The sequence below is a fragment of the Pithys albifrons genome, chromosome 3 (genome assembly GCF_047495875.1).
Source record: "Pithys albifrons albifrons isolate INPA30051 chromosome 3, PitAlb_v1, whole genome shotgun sequence".
NCBI lineage: Eukaryota > Metazoa > Chordata > Aves > Passeriformes > Thamnophilidae > Pithys > Pithys albifrons.
Window position 1 is genome coordinate 25,586,472 of NC_092460.1, and position 15,347 is coordinate 25,601,818.

Sequence of the window (15,347 nt, forward strand, 5' to 3'; positions counted from 1 at the left end):
CTCTGATCATTTCCTCCTCAAAATATCTGTCACTGCCTGCACAAGACTGTTCACCCCAGTGGTAAGGCCACAGCTGGCTGCCTTTGGGGCTGCCTGCTGAGGACGGGCTGAGAACAGGCAGCATGGAGGGCTGATTAGAGCAAAGTGGTCACCTCCCTCCCTCCTGCCTCTCTTCTTGCTGCCTTTCACTCTCCTTAGAGGGGAGGCACAAAAGGAAACTCCACTTTTCAAGACTGTTCAGTTTGCACCAGGCCGAAATGTGTTTTCGACTGAACAATCACTTTCTGTGCAGACAGTGACAGCTCAATTGGTCCAAGGAGGGGGGAAGGAGGGGGTGCTAAGGTTTTCTTTCACTTCTTGTAGCCTTAGACCATGTCAAATGAGACAGTTGAAACAACACCCGGTTTGTTTGTCTTGTGGCATGGTCTGGGATGTGAAATATTAGGACAGCAGCAATATGTTGACATCTCTCCACAGCTGAACACCTCCCACACAGCTTCAGCCCTTCTCCTCATTCAGTAGGGACCTGAAGACCACCTTTCTCTAGATTAAAAACTACCTTGGGTGCCAGTTTTTTGGCCATGGACTCTCTGTTGAGCACCTGAACAAATCAAAGGCATATTTAAAGAGCTTTGCTAAGCTCTCACCCTTACAAGTTCCTTACTTGGGATAAAAAATTTTTTGAAGTAGGATGCTCAAGTTTCAGGTTATGCCTAAGATTACTTTTTCATTTGTGTTTTCCTTTCCGTGTGTCATTTCCTGAATGCTCTTACTTCATTATCAACTTGATTGAAGTACAAGTATAAACCAGCACAGGTAGTGAACTTGAGAGCAGGGGAGCGAATCAACAAATTTGGGGTCATAAGAAGCAAATGGAATGTCTCCATGTTACCTTTTCAGTTTCTCTCCCAACAAAACACAAACTGTGCTCTTTTTGCCCAGTCCCTGCCTTACAGCATTAGTGTTTATATGTTTTTCCTGCAAAAGATCTTTCTTGTTTGTAAGCAAGATTTGCTTTAAGATAAAGTAAGGTTGGTTTGGTTTTTTTTAAATTGTCATTACTAATTATTTCTGGAGGTTCTAAACACCATCAGAGGTTGATAAAAGTCTCTAAGAGATTAGTCCTGCCTCTACTTAACCTCTTCTTTGGGAAAGTCTTTCCCTCTATCCCTACAATGACAGAGATCTGAACTCACTTCTCCACCTCCTGGAGAACCAGGAAACAGAGGATTGAACATAAAGTTGTAAGAGAGCTCACAATCCTAGGCCATGTCCTATGTGGGTTGTTGAATCTGAAGAGGAAATGTTTTAATAGTGATCCTATGAGGAACATGTATAAGTCAGTCTGCCAGTCTGACTGAGACAGATGAGACTGGTAAGTCTTCAAGTGTAATAAGCAAACATGCTCTCAGTGTGAATGGATTTTCTCCACTGACCACACTTACCTTAATTCCTGCAAAACTCTAAGCAGATGTGTAAGGATCTGTGGTCCAGAGAGAGCCAACCCAGCTGGGTGTGAGGCAAAGTGGGCCCAGAAGCTCAGCAACTGTGTCAAAAGGTGCACAGCCTAATGTGTCCTTTTGAGGATGAGGTGTGTGGATTCATGGAAAGCACTTCTCTGACTGTGGATAAGTTAGCAATTGGTGTAGGCTGTGGTGCACTGGAAGATGTGGGTGTAGCAGGTCAGGTCTCCATTCAGCTGAAGGAGACAATGCAGGCATGACAGACATCTCTTGTGCGACTTTGATCTTCCAAATTTAGTAAATGTGCAGTAGATTATTGTAATAACTTTACCATTCAAAATCTGAGTGCTTCTTATAATTAGACAGGTAATCACTGAAGCTCTATGATAGTAGTCAGGCTGTTTATTTCAGGATGCCCTGAGTTCTTCTAGACCATCAGATACCAGGGAATTGCACAGTTTCTTCCTCTGCTAGGTGCTAGGTGTCCAGGCTCATTAGAATTAGAGAAAACCTTAGAAGTTTGGTTCAAAAGGGGTTGGCACTTTCTGAAGATTAAGGAGGCTTCTTTAGGCTACAGACAGAGGAGGGGAGGGGAGAGAAGGGGGTGGGAGGGGAGAAGATTCGTACAGAAAAACATCACTGGATGCACAGGAGACCTCTCTGACTTGTTGCTTGAAAGGAGTACACTATGAGAGACAGCTGAGGCAACAAGAAAAAGAAAGTCTTGTGTGTGAATTACTTTTAAGTTAGAAGTAAAGTAAAAAAAGAAGTTAAAAACCACATAAATTCTTGCCTGTTCAGGTCTTTTCTTCTCAGTCTACATGGCTTCTCCAGAAGATCATAAAGCAGTTTAGACTGTGCAGTGCCTGTAAATGTCTGATGTATCATCTCACTGAGAAACTTAATGAACATTAGTGTCTCTGTAGAAAGACTGTAGTGTTTATAGTGTATTTTAGCTCAGTATAATGAAAAGTCATAGAGAGACTTTCTTCCAGAATTTCTGTATATCCATAAGATTTTGAATTTTACAGTGTTGTACCTCTTCTTGTCCTAACTCTACTTTAGTATAGGTATTGGGAAATGACTAATTGGTGAAGTGGGTGGAGTCAAAAAAGCTAAAATACTGTACTTTTGTGCTCAGTGAAGGGGAAGAGTAAGAGGTGTTGAGAGTTTCCCTCAAACTGAAAAATGAAAGCAGAGCTTAACTAGACGTTGTCAAAGCCACAAGCTGAGACTCTGGAGTTCTTCCCAGAGGCCACAGTCTAATTTCCTGAAAACTAGTATTCTAAGTATCCTTCAGGCTGATACTGATAAGATGGGTACTCGAACCTCTAGTAAGTTTTGATGGTCTTGAAGGAAGTTGCCCCTCCAGAAGCATTGACTTACAGTGTAAGTAAAATGAACAGATCCATTCCTGGGAAAGTGTGAGAAGGGATGGCAAACATTTCTGGTATTCATGCTTTCATTGTTTATTTGTAATATTTGTTTGGTCAATCCTCCCCTTAAATAAAGAAAAGCAACCTGACCAGCAGCAACACTGGCACATGGATGAGGTATTTATTTATTACATAATTTTATACATAACCCAATTATCAAATTAAATAACACATCTTTATTTTTCTTCAGTTTCTGGAATTAACAATATTCTGTAATTAACCAGGTTTGATAGACCTGGAGAGAAATCAGAGCTCTGAAGGAAAGGGAAGGTCAGAGGTCAGCAGTGGAAATGGAGTGTATGCCTTCATTCTTGTAAAGGTAATTCTGGCCAAGTAGTTGGGGTAGAACCAAGAGAAAACAGTAAGTCTACAGTCTACTTGTGCTACTCAATGTTATGTCTTTGCACAGATTTTTTTCTTTTTTCAATTGTTAGTTACATTTTCGAAAGTGACAGGGGATTTGGGATCTGTCCCATTTTGGTCAGCCAACTTGGCATAATGTAGAGGAGTCTAAATATAGCTGTAGGAGATGTTGCTCATTAGGCAACTGAAATCACTAGACAGATAAAAATATGTCAGATACTCTGTGGATTTAATTTCAGTCCGAGCTAGTCTCCCTGTACGGAAACTACACCTCTGTGGTAGTTGCTTTTATTTACTTCCTACAACACAGACATTTGATTTTATCTAAATGTTTTATATGTGCTCAAGTATTTGCAAATTTTCCAAAGTATTAGCAAATTTTCCAAGTATCATGGTACTGCTTGAAAGTTTTTCATGTCCAGCATTAAAACATTTGGCTCCTCAAATGCTGCTGGTTTGTAGCTGACACACATCAATGGAGATGTGCCTGCTTCCTCCAGCTGAGACTTTGGCCCTTCACTGCTGGCCTCTTTGCAGTTCTCTTATCATGATCCTGTTTGAACCATCCAGACATACAGCACAAACTCTGTTAATGCAGAAAACCGGTACTAGGAAATACAGAAAAAGAAGTATAAAACCCTCCATGATTTAATCCAAACCTTACAAAGGCGTTGTTTCTTTGGGCACTGTCTTTGAAAAGACCACCATCTCACACAAAACAGAAGGAAATTAGTAGGAAGTGATTATGGAGACAGGAAATCTGAAAGCCATGAAACTGTAAATAAAGTGTTATTTGTACTACTGTACTTGGTGTCCTGCTTTGCATTCCCAGCACGAAATGTTAGACAAGGCTTTAGCACTGGAGCAGGGACCAAGTTATTTGGATGCTTTTTAAAAAAAAAGAAAAAAAGAAAAAAGGGTTCAACCATGTATTTCATACAATTAAACGAAGAAAGTCTTTTGCACAATTATTTTGTATGGAATTCTTCTGGGCAGATTTTTATGTGAAACTAGGAGCCTTGCAGCCAGTCCCCATTGCTATTTGTTCCTTTCAGCAAAGGATGTGACTTGTTTAGACATCAAACACGTATCAAGTGGCTTGATGTTAGTATTCTGAGGCATCAGCTCTAAGGCAGGCGCCAGAGCTAACCTCATTACACAACTCATGTTGCACTATGATAATCCAGGTCAGCAGCACCTGCATTTATTGTTTATTTTTATCAGACCTGTAACACTCATCTTTTCCATCTGTCAGCATTATCTTATGTGATCCATTAATACAGCTAAGAGGGATGCATTACACTAGGGACTTGGATCTCAATTAATGAACCACCTTACCCTATAGAAACAACAATGAATGGATGAATGAACACAGATTTTAATTGCTTCCATTATGAAGTTTTTGCATTGGCAGCGATTACTCTCATATGAAAAGTTAACCAGCAAAGTTATCCCTACATCTTTTTCTGTTTATATATGTGCATTCAGAAAAATCCCTTTACTCTCTCTTCCTCAACAGTTATGTATTGTGTTTACTGCTATAGTTTAGAAGTGATTTGCTCAGCAGGATGATAAAGCAGAGCACATGCAACTCCAGCTTGGTCTGAAGAGCAATGAACTTTACAAGAGTTGGGATTATGTGTTTTCATGACGTGAAAGGCCACTGAAGTCCTGGAGTCAAGAACTAGTTCTCGAAAGACAGAGGGCTGACAGAACCAAAACTGAGAGTCTTACTGTTGTTTCACGTTGCTGTTTGAGCAGAAACAACTGCCTCAAACTGCCTTTGACTGCCAGTGGTATTTCATGTTAAGAGAGTGTGGAGGCAAAATTTGGACCTTGATGTAGAATAGACATCCATTTGGAGAAAGTTCCAAGGAGTCTCATGGTGAAACTTGCAGTGCATTTAGTCTGGCACATCCACATATGCCAAGAAAATCAAGAAGACACCAGCATTATGCTTATAGCTGGTAGAGTAGCTCTGCAAGCATTAGCAAGAGGTATAGAAGTAGTTAGAGAAGTATAAGACCAGAGAGAACTAGGCAGAACAGACTAGAAGTCAGCGCATATTAGGAGAGTTTTAATACAGCTGTGTGGCTCACTATTTCAGTGGCAGTTACATGGATAATATGTCTCCTGAAAGCATTTTGCACCAGATAGAATCAGTCTTGTTAAAAATGTGGACATGTAGCAAGAAAAATATGAGGTAGCTGAGTCCTACTTTCAAGTTGTCACGATTCTGATGCCTTAAAAATCAGCAAACACCTCCATTACAAAGAGAGAGGGAAAGGAGGAAGAGGAAAGGGTGAATGAAAATACTGCACTTACTTTCCTGTGGTGCAGCAGATAGTGTCTTCTGTAATACTGAGACACATAAATATTTGGAGTGGGCTTCGTTACTGATTTAGAAAGGATGTTCTCAAAGTATCTTCAGTGCCTAGTTGTGTGTAGCAATGCCTAAATTATAGTAATTTTTGGGGGCCTCCTTCAGTTTTACTACCCCAAAGCATTTTTCCCCACCAGTCTGGTGTCCTCTCAACTTCCTTGGAGAAAGCATTAATATTTTGGGGGGATTGTTTTGCTGGCTGCGCTAGTCGAGTTTGTCTCTGCTTATTATTGGGCTTATTATCCAGTGCTCCCCCCTTCCCCCTGCCTCCCTCCCCTCCAAGCAAGGCAGCAATCTGTTCTCTTTAAACCCTTCATCATCTTTGCTCTCTCCATCTCAGTTTCCCCAGATTTTCAAGATTGTTGACTATTATGTAACAGATGGCCTGACAGACCTCCGACTCTTTGCGGTGATGGCTAGCTTGGCGCAGAAAATAGCAGCACTGGAGTAAGCATTCAGCAGCATAGACGCTCATGAATTTTAACTCCTCGGTGACAAAGGAATTCAAGGGGGTAAGAGCCAATCTATCAGTGGCAGAAGTAATTAGAAGACTTAGATGGCTCTCTAGTGCAGAGTATCCCTTCGCTGCTACAGGCTGTTCATAGTAGATTAGGATAGTCTATGTCCCATTGATCTCTAAACCATAACTATGCTCCAAAACAATGGGACAGCTTAATCCAGAAATTGAGACATTCAAGTGAGCATAAGTGAGGGCTGTTCTTTTGGTTTGTAAGGAAACATATTTTGCAGCATCAAGCTAGGACAGTGCATATTGAGCAGAGTTAAACTTTTTGTTTCTATCACATTCCTAGTTAGCAGGGGAAATCAATGATCAATATTTTGTCTCTAAACATTTAATACTTGGGAAATGAGTCTTCCTGACCTCTTTAACTCTTCTGTTTTCTTTATTCTTTGTCATTCTTGGTTTTGTATATATGTTAAAAGAGTTCTTGTAAGTGACCACAGTTTTGGCATCCTCATGTATTTTTTGTAATTTCTAAGAAGTTTCTGAATATATCATTCCCTTTCCCAGAAATCTAGCTGCCTGCCTTTCAGAAATATGAAATCTGAAATGGAAGCTTTTTCTTGTAAATGGAAGCTTTTTCTTGTAAACTAGGGGAAATGGTCAAAAGGATAGTTGGTTCAGAAGAGCAAAGAGCATCTTTAAAGCAAATCAATCAGGTATTCAAACCAGAGCTTGTTCATATATTGTTTTTAAGATTAGGCTAGTATAACATAACTGGACTAAAGTACTTCAGAAGCAAAAGAGCACAAAAGTAAAGAAAAGACGAAATGAGCCTCCACTGAACTGAAAGAAAAGGTAGTCTGTTGATTTATATGTCAGTCTGTGTAGTCTGACTAAAATCTTATCAAGGAGTATAAGAGAGCAGGCAATCTGTCTGAACAGGCATTGTACAGCTGAGATAAGTGCTGTGTGTCTCCCATAATGAGGTCACCAGTTCCACTGGGCAGGTCCAGGGGTATTATGTCCTCATACCTATGCTCACAGTAGGGACTTCAGGACTTCTTTTACCCCAGAAATATTTGATTTACCTTGGATAACTTTCATTTTCAGTAAAAGCCTTAGCAAGTTATCAGCAGAGGGGAAAATCCAGGAGTGCTAAGCCAACAAGTATCTCCCCTTTGCTCTCTTAGATGTGATCTGACTCCTCTAAAGGTGAGGAATGGGCTTTCCTTACATACCCCTGTAGTTTAGGGATGCTTGTCTCATTGAAAGTCAATTGTGGAAAAGTTTAATTCTAGCCCACAAAGTCTACAAAGAATAACTATGCTGTATATCACTCAGCAAAATATGTGTTTAGCCACAGTTTGCACTGGGCCCTGGCCTAGAGCTAGCTCACAGCCCCAAACACTGGTAAATGGTACAGACTATCCCAGAGGGACAAAATTCTCATTGAAGGGCTTGATTACCTCTTGTCCACTGCCCCTGTCCATCTGCAGATGCACACAGACACGTAAACACAGACACACATACAGACAGACACCCCTCCCCCCACTTCCCTCAGCACATCTCCAGCCTGAAGTAAGTACTATAATACAAGCAGACCCCAGAGACTGTCCATTTTACCTTTGGGACATAGAAACCCACCTCTCTTCCTGCCAGATCTCTGTGGTTCTGTGCAAGTGTTGAGTTTCCCAAGGATGGTGTATCAAGGAGAGGTTGCACATAGAGGTCAGCCAGAGGCTCCAGGCTCAGCAAGAGGTAACAATGTGCTTAGGCTATATGAACACTAGTAATGTCATTTAGCAGCAGTAAGTCTCATTTTTAATTAGAGTGACAGTGTCCCAAATGGCCATTTTAATAAGGTTTAGAGATTCTGGACACAGAGTAAGGTCAAACAGCGATACCTTCAGCAAAGTCTTCATTTTACAAAATAGCTTAGAATGGGATGAGCCAGTGGTATGACTGTTACAAAATTGGCTTCTCCTTCTCTGCCTATTGTTTAGCCAGGTGTCACAGCTATGAAACAATTTCCACAAAAAGACCATCAGCATCCAGTCTTGGGCAGAAGAAACCTTGGTATATGTTCCAGCTGGCTGGAGATACCGAGCAGTGACATGATCATTTTGCTCATTCTGTGTAGAAAGAGAGATGTGAAACATGATTTTTTTTTCAATCATTAGGAATAAATATTTTGTTCTTAGGTCACAACTGTTTCTGAGTGCAGAGTACAACAAGGCTGAGATGGAGGGAGAGAGAGAGGGATGCTCTTCCCACCCTGCTGCCAGCACATGGGCTAATCCCACCTACAGCCCAATAAAATGACCGCTGCAGGTGCCAGTGGTCAGTACTGGCTTTCCCGAGTGAAAAAGGGCAAACTTACCTCAACATCTTTGGACAGCAGATGAAAATGGGTAGTGGACATGCTTCAGTTACTTGTATTTTTAGTAGGGGCCTATAAGAGGGCACAGGAATACAAACACAAAGAAACAGGTTTAGGGGGCTGTTGCTTGGACAGTGTGCATGGTCCACGCTTCTGTAGTTGCCGTTCCTCTGCATGTGTAACCTGTTCTTTGTAGTGTCTCAGAGGACAGAGACAGTTTAGGGTGTTTTTCATCTCCACTTAACTAATCTGAGGCTGCCAAGGTCATGCTTCACCAAAAGTCATGATGGTGTGGTAGCTGTTGGATGGTCTGTATAAACTGAGTTTAGTTTCAGCCCAGATGTTGAAGGAGAGCCCACTGCTCTACTGGGCATGCTGGGTGCCTTGCAGAGCCATCTGAAGCCAACTGTTGCAGGGACAGGAGGACCTGATTCTGGCAGGAGTGTTGGTCCTTCATTTTCATGGTTGAGATCCCTCTTTTAGCAGTGAGAACAAGGATGGCCGTGATTTGGGGGATGCTGCCAAGATCCAGGAGGCCAGGAGTTCTGCACCATGGGGCACATGCTGAGCTCTCCTCTGGTGAGGACTCCTAGATGCAAAGCTGAGAGTGGTGGCACTTAGTCCTTCAGGTGGGTGTCATCTGGGAACTATAAGGTGTTTGAGAAGAAAATCCAACACACATAAGTTTACTCATGAGTAAAACCTACAGTGTGACTAACTTTAATGGGTCCTTCTACAACTCTAGTGAAATAGCATCTTTGAATCATAATCAGAAATAGATGGCTTCTGTCTCCAACTATAATATGCAAGTATTTTTCATGCAACTTTGTACTGTTTCATTTTGGTTTTTTTCCTGTACTAATACCTCCAAAACTCTTTCCATGTAATGTTTAGGTAAATGTACTTTGCTTTTCTTTTTGCTAATACCGGGCAGTTCACTGAGAAACACAGTGAAATAGAAATCTCCTGTTGAAATCATATCAGGCATCCCAGGATTTCTCCGACAGGAACCATGCTGCTCTGTTTTATTTTTGCTGGGCTGATGTTTACACTGTCATGTAACAGCAATAATAATAATTTTTTAAAAAATTTTTTTGCATTATATATTGTTGAATTTATCTTGTTTAGGCGAGCCACTTTCTGAACTTTAGTCAAGTAAACAGATAGGAATAACTGGCATCTAAAAATCAATAAAAGAAAAGTGCAGTGCAATTCATTACTTGTTAGTCAAATGTGGCAGCCCCAAAATAAACATCTGCAAAAAAAAACCCCAAAACGTCATTTTAATAGGGTGTAACATGTGAGAACTACCTGAGGACAAATAAATGTGGGGATCAGATCCGTATCACCTCTTTCTGATAATAATAGCCTGGTCACTGGGGACAGTCTGTTAGTGTTGGCCCACTGGGTCACATAACAATCCCGAGTCTCTCCCTCTTTCCCCGCTGTGACCTGGCCCATCTGCTTCTCTCTGGCCATATGGTACAGAAGTATGTGGGACTGAAGACATTAGAGTTTTGTGCATCTCAATGCTCCTTGCTTTCATTGAAGTTTTGCTGACATGACATTCCTTTGAATATTCCTTGACAAAAGTGGCATTTGTTTTGGGTTTGGTTTTCATTTCAGACAGAGTATAAATGCATACCAAGGTTTATAATGACAAAGAAATGTAAGAGATATAGCAGGTGGGTAGAAAAGCTGGCTGTACATTGCCTCCCAGTTTACCTAAATGCAGTGTTATTTATCCTGCTCTTAACAATTATAACAGAGCCCAGGATATGCAAAAGAGCTGGGTTTGTTTGTTTTTGTCATAAATAAGCCCAGCCTAACAGGCTGCCTGAGTGCCAAGGACAAAGCACAGTCCAAGCTGAAAGCTGTAGCACTGCTTTATAAAGAGTGAAGAATTAAACCCATTGGGGCAAACTGTGCTTAGACCAGGCATCATTCCTCTTCTCCAGACCAGGCAAGGAGACTTCTGGCATGTTGCAGTTCTCTGCCCTGCTGTTGCTGAGATCTCAACCCTGGCCACTGCTCACAGGGTACTGGCACTGGTCTCAGAGGTCTTCATCCAGCCAGCACAATGTGGCCCCAAAGCCTCCCTGAAGGAGCCACCCCATTTCCCAGGGGGTCCTTGGGCACGGAAAACACACAGGTATATCCTCCACTGAGGGCAAATGTCCAATTAGGCCTAATGAGAGCTCAGCCCAGGCATCAAAGGAGGGAGAGACAATAGCAAATGCACAATATTCCTCTTCAATGGTCCCTTTGCCAAGAGGAAGATGTAATTATTGTGTGGGCTTTAACATAATAAAGCCTGTATGTTCATCCTGGGGCCTCTCTTGCTGGGACCTCTGGACAGCATGGCAACCACCTGTGTGAAGGAGGCCTGAATTGGAAAAGTAAAATAGGTATTACTACACAAATATTACCACAACAAACTGATCTACAAATTCTCTGAGGTAAGTGCCCAGTGACACAGTTGTCTTTCAGTTTTCTGTAAAAAATTTAAATAGCAATAAACCCCTAAACAGTCAAATCTGTATCTATGTCACTCCCTCCCCTCATATTTCTCACAGAGTTCCTCATATTTACACCTGCCTTGTGGAAAGTCCCACAGAATATGTCATGTAAAGCTCCAGAGAATTATAAAATCAGTGAATCTCTTTAGAATAATGCAAGGTTTGGGGCTATGTTTTCACTTTGTCAATCAATCCTGTTATTTCACCGTTTCAGGGAGGTGCCTAAAATTTCTTCATTAAAAAAAAATAGTGTCATGACAGGTTCAACAAATCTAGAGATTTACTATCTCAGGCTATGTCTAATGCCTAGAAGTCAGAAATTGATGAACAGATTTTCTTGGTATATCTGAAAATTCAGATGTGATTGAGAATTTAAATGCTGGAATTTGATGTAGATAGGCTGTCTTTCCTGCCAGACAAAGAGCCTGACCACCTGCTGCCTCTGTAAAATAGACCCCCCAACCTCATGATGTCAGAGAGAGTTTTGCCATGTCTTGGGATCAAACTGGGTAAGTCTATCAACCTCTGCCACCAAGTCTGTGTGTATGTGCTGGAAGGGAGACTGGCAGCACTGCTGAGGGAGAAAGGGGAAATAAAGAGGGAGGTAGGGAGACAGCTTTGTCCTCCTCTCCCCTCATCCTATTGATCAGTGAAACATTATAAGATTCACGTTACCTGAAAAGTAGTACTATCCTTTGCATTAGTACCTTTCCAATTCCTCTTTGACTGGGAAAATTTTATGCTTAGGAAGTGAGATTGGGAACTTATTAAGCAGTATGCCATTTCACAAGTTGTTTTGCACCTCAATAGTGATTGTAGAGCAAGACTTACTGCCCTGATCTAAAGGAAAACCATATTCCTCCCATAATTCCAGGTCATTTGACTGTCATTTTCCTCCTTTCCTTTCAGAGAAACTAATACTCTGAATCTGAATTGCATGTCCTGGAGGAGGCAGAGATGTCTGAAAAGTCACTACCATTATTGTGTCCATATTCACAGTTTGAAAGGGATATAGCTTTGTGATGAAACTAAATGCGTTTGGGGTTATTTTCTTCTTTTCCTGTTATTACAGGAGCACATCCCTTTTAATAACAAGGCTTACAAAGATGTATATTCAACTGCATGCACATGTGCACACACACACACACAGACACATACACACCCCACATGCAGAACCTGCATGTGAAGAAGCTGGTGGCTGTATAGTGCTAGAACTGGCAGTCTACAGTTGTAACAACAATAGTCACTGAGATGGCTCACACCGTAAGATCTTTCATTTAGAGCAAAGGATCCTTCTCTCTTTACTTAAGCTTTCACTGCCTAATTTGCAAAGGAAAAGAAGAAAAAATACCCCAGAAAATTTGCCACAAAAAAATTTCCTTGGATGATATGATAGCACTTACCATGACATGGTTATTTCCTTTAAAAAAGCTACTCTCTTCAACAGAAATGAGGAGGGAAGAGATGAAAGCAAAAACTTGTTTACTTGACAGTTGCATTCAGTGATGTCTCAGAAACCCTCTGGACCAGGGACTTCTTGTATTAGAGGCTATATTGAGATATTTTAATTGAGATGTTTTAAGAGACATAGAGTGTAATCATATTATATGGTATGCATCATATCACAGAATTTCATATGAAGTATGAATAATTACTAAAGTGAGTTTCTCAACAATCTGCAACCATCTCATCATAGGCATGATCTACTTCTCTCTTTACAGTATGTTTGTTTATTAAAATGTGCAAATAGAGTTATAAAATGTTTCAGAACAATTCACCAGTAAGAGTTTATGTAATCGTATGTTTCAATCAAGAAACTTACTCTTAGTTTGCAGTATCACATACATATATATGTTCCTACACAACCTGTTGAGAAACTGCAGTGGCTATTGCAGTATACTTTTCACAGTTTAAGAATACATTCTGAGTTAAGAAACAATCAAATCCAATAGATTAGAACAAAATCCTTCCTTTTATTCAATGCTGGGAATATGGGGGATAATTCCGCCAAAGACATGTTCAAGGAGACTTTTGTGTTTCCAGGTTTATATACTTAGTTACAACTGAAAACTCCTCCCCAAAGTTAAGCAGTATATTTTAAGTGACTCTTAACAACTCTAATGGGCTGCTCTTATCTCTGCAGCTCTGTATTTCCTTTTAACTAAACAGTTCAAGCCTCTAACCTAGATAGCTTTTCTGATTTACCTCTTACTGCTCAGCTTCTAATCTAAACATGGTTTTTGCTTTATTTCTTAAAGCTCATCTTACAGCTACAGAGTTAAATTCCTCCTTGTCTAAAGCTATACATGATTAAGATAACTGACAAACTTGGCTACAAGCTAAAATCAAAATTTAATATAAAACAAAGACCATATGGAGAAGGAATAATGTCTATTTTCTTGAGGGGTCTCTGTATAAATTCTAACAAAAACTACAACGCCAAATAAAAGTTCACTGCCAAATACTGTTCTTTACTATTCTAGTCACAAATACATATTATTTGTTTCACTACTTTGTTCCCTGATGGGAGAACTTGCACAAGTGCCCTAGGCCTGTTAGTCTTTAGGAATCATACCATGAATTTTTGAACCACTTTATACTATATTATATGGTATCTATATACTAAACTATATATAGTCAACAATAATCTTCAGGGAACAGGATTCCTTGTAGAAAATCAGGCTTGTGCTAATCCAGTATCCTGTTGCAAGAAGGGGCCATACATGTTGTTTCACAGAATGATGCTAAAATCCCAGAAGCTGGTGATTAGGACATAATGTGCTCTTGAGGAAAGGTTCTTCCCAAAGGAGGGATGGGGATGATGCCCTCAAGCCAGAGAGGTCATTTTTCATTCTGACTTTTTGCTTCTAATGTTTGATACTTTGGTGCAGTATTCTCTTATTTTTCCAGATTCGGCAACTGATCAAGCAAACCAGGGATTTGATTTGTAAGTCTGGAGTGAATTTGGATGAATAGAGTATGTTAAGTACTGGGGAGAGAGGCTGATGAAAGAGCACATAAACAGGGTGAGTGGTGGCTTCATTATGGATTCATTTTGAAACATGTTAATAAAAGAGTGATTCTTTTTACTGCTCTCTTTTCCATTTTCTAATGTGAGCTTTTCTGCACAAAATCTATTTTTAACACAGATTTATTTTCATTTTTATATATAAAAATCTCTATTACTTACTCAGAGGCAGAATTTCATATAGTTTGTGAATATATGAATGAAACCAAAATCAACTTGACACCCGTCTGTACAGCACAAAGACCAAGATGGGGCGCAAGCTTGAACTTGCGCAAAGCTGAGTAATACTGAACTGTTATCTTGTCATTAAGAATTGCTTTGAGTCCCTATCTGTTCAGCAACTCTAATTAATGATCATTTAACTGGACTGTCAGCCCCATTTAAATCTGAGTGTTGCCAGTTGCTTCCTTCATGAGGGCAGCCAATGGGTGCTGGGGGAGTCGTTCATGCATAGCGTTGTCCCAGTGGTGCTGGGCCTATAGCATCCCAGTTTAATAGGGCATTCAGGGCTCATTAGGGAGGAAACACATCAGGAGTGACCGCTCCACTGCCACACGTTGCAACTAATAGCCTCGACGAACAGAATCGTTTCTGTTTCTGCTCACTTGTTTTTGAATCCTTTCAATGTCAACAAGTGGTCATGTCGGCAGGAGCCCGCCATTCTCCCCAACAGTTTTATCCGTTGCTCTCCTGAGCCAGACTTGTGTCCTCCTCCATTGTTGCAGTCACAATGGAGCCTGAGCAATCACAAAGGCTTCACAGCTATTCATCATCAGCTCACGAATTCTGGGGTTGAGATTACCCGCCACAGTTTTGGGCCATCGTTTTGGCATAATGTGTCAATGCCCATGAAGTACAAATAGTTTCTGAAGTTTACATTTTTATTGTAAATGCACAGGATGATGGAGGGGGAGGAGGGGCTATGGTGAGGGTGACTGGATGGAAGGAAAGAAGAGGAAATTAATCCCAACATTGCTCTGGCTAAAAATAGAAAAGATCCTGTGGAGGGGAGATAAGAGACAATGAGATTTCTGCTGGAACAAGAGGTGTAGAAAGGAGCAACCAGGGAAATGGAGGTGTGTCCAAAAACTTTTGGCTCATAGTTTTGGCTCATAGTTTTGGAAACAATCTCTTGGCTTTGGCAAGGAGATACAGGCAGCTCTTGTGTTGCTGGAATCCAGCAGGTGTGGGGATAGGGTGCCCCTGAGTGAGCTCCCCTCTTTCCATTCATGGGAATAATCAGCATTTTTTCCTAGTTACTGGAAACATGACTAGCAAAAGGCTGTCTGTAAGCATACATCTGCTGCTT

General features: G+C 40.8%; 1 long non-coding RNA gene across 1 annotated transcript in view; it reads left to right on the forward strand.

The window, feature by feature from the left end:
- LOC139669307 (uncharacterized) overlaps positions 1–15,347 on the forward strand; it is a 38,937-nt gene that overhangs the window by 22,681 nt on the left and 909 nt on the right. The window contains exon 2 of the long non-coding RNA XR_011697233.1: positions 13,921–14,036. This is a non-coding gene — a long non-coding RNA (uncharacterized lncRNA). The remainder of the gene's footprint in view (positions 1–13,920; positions 14,037–15,347) is intronic.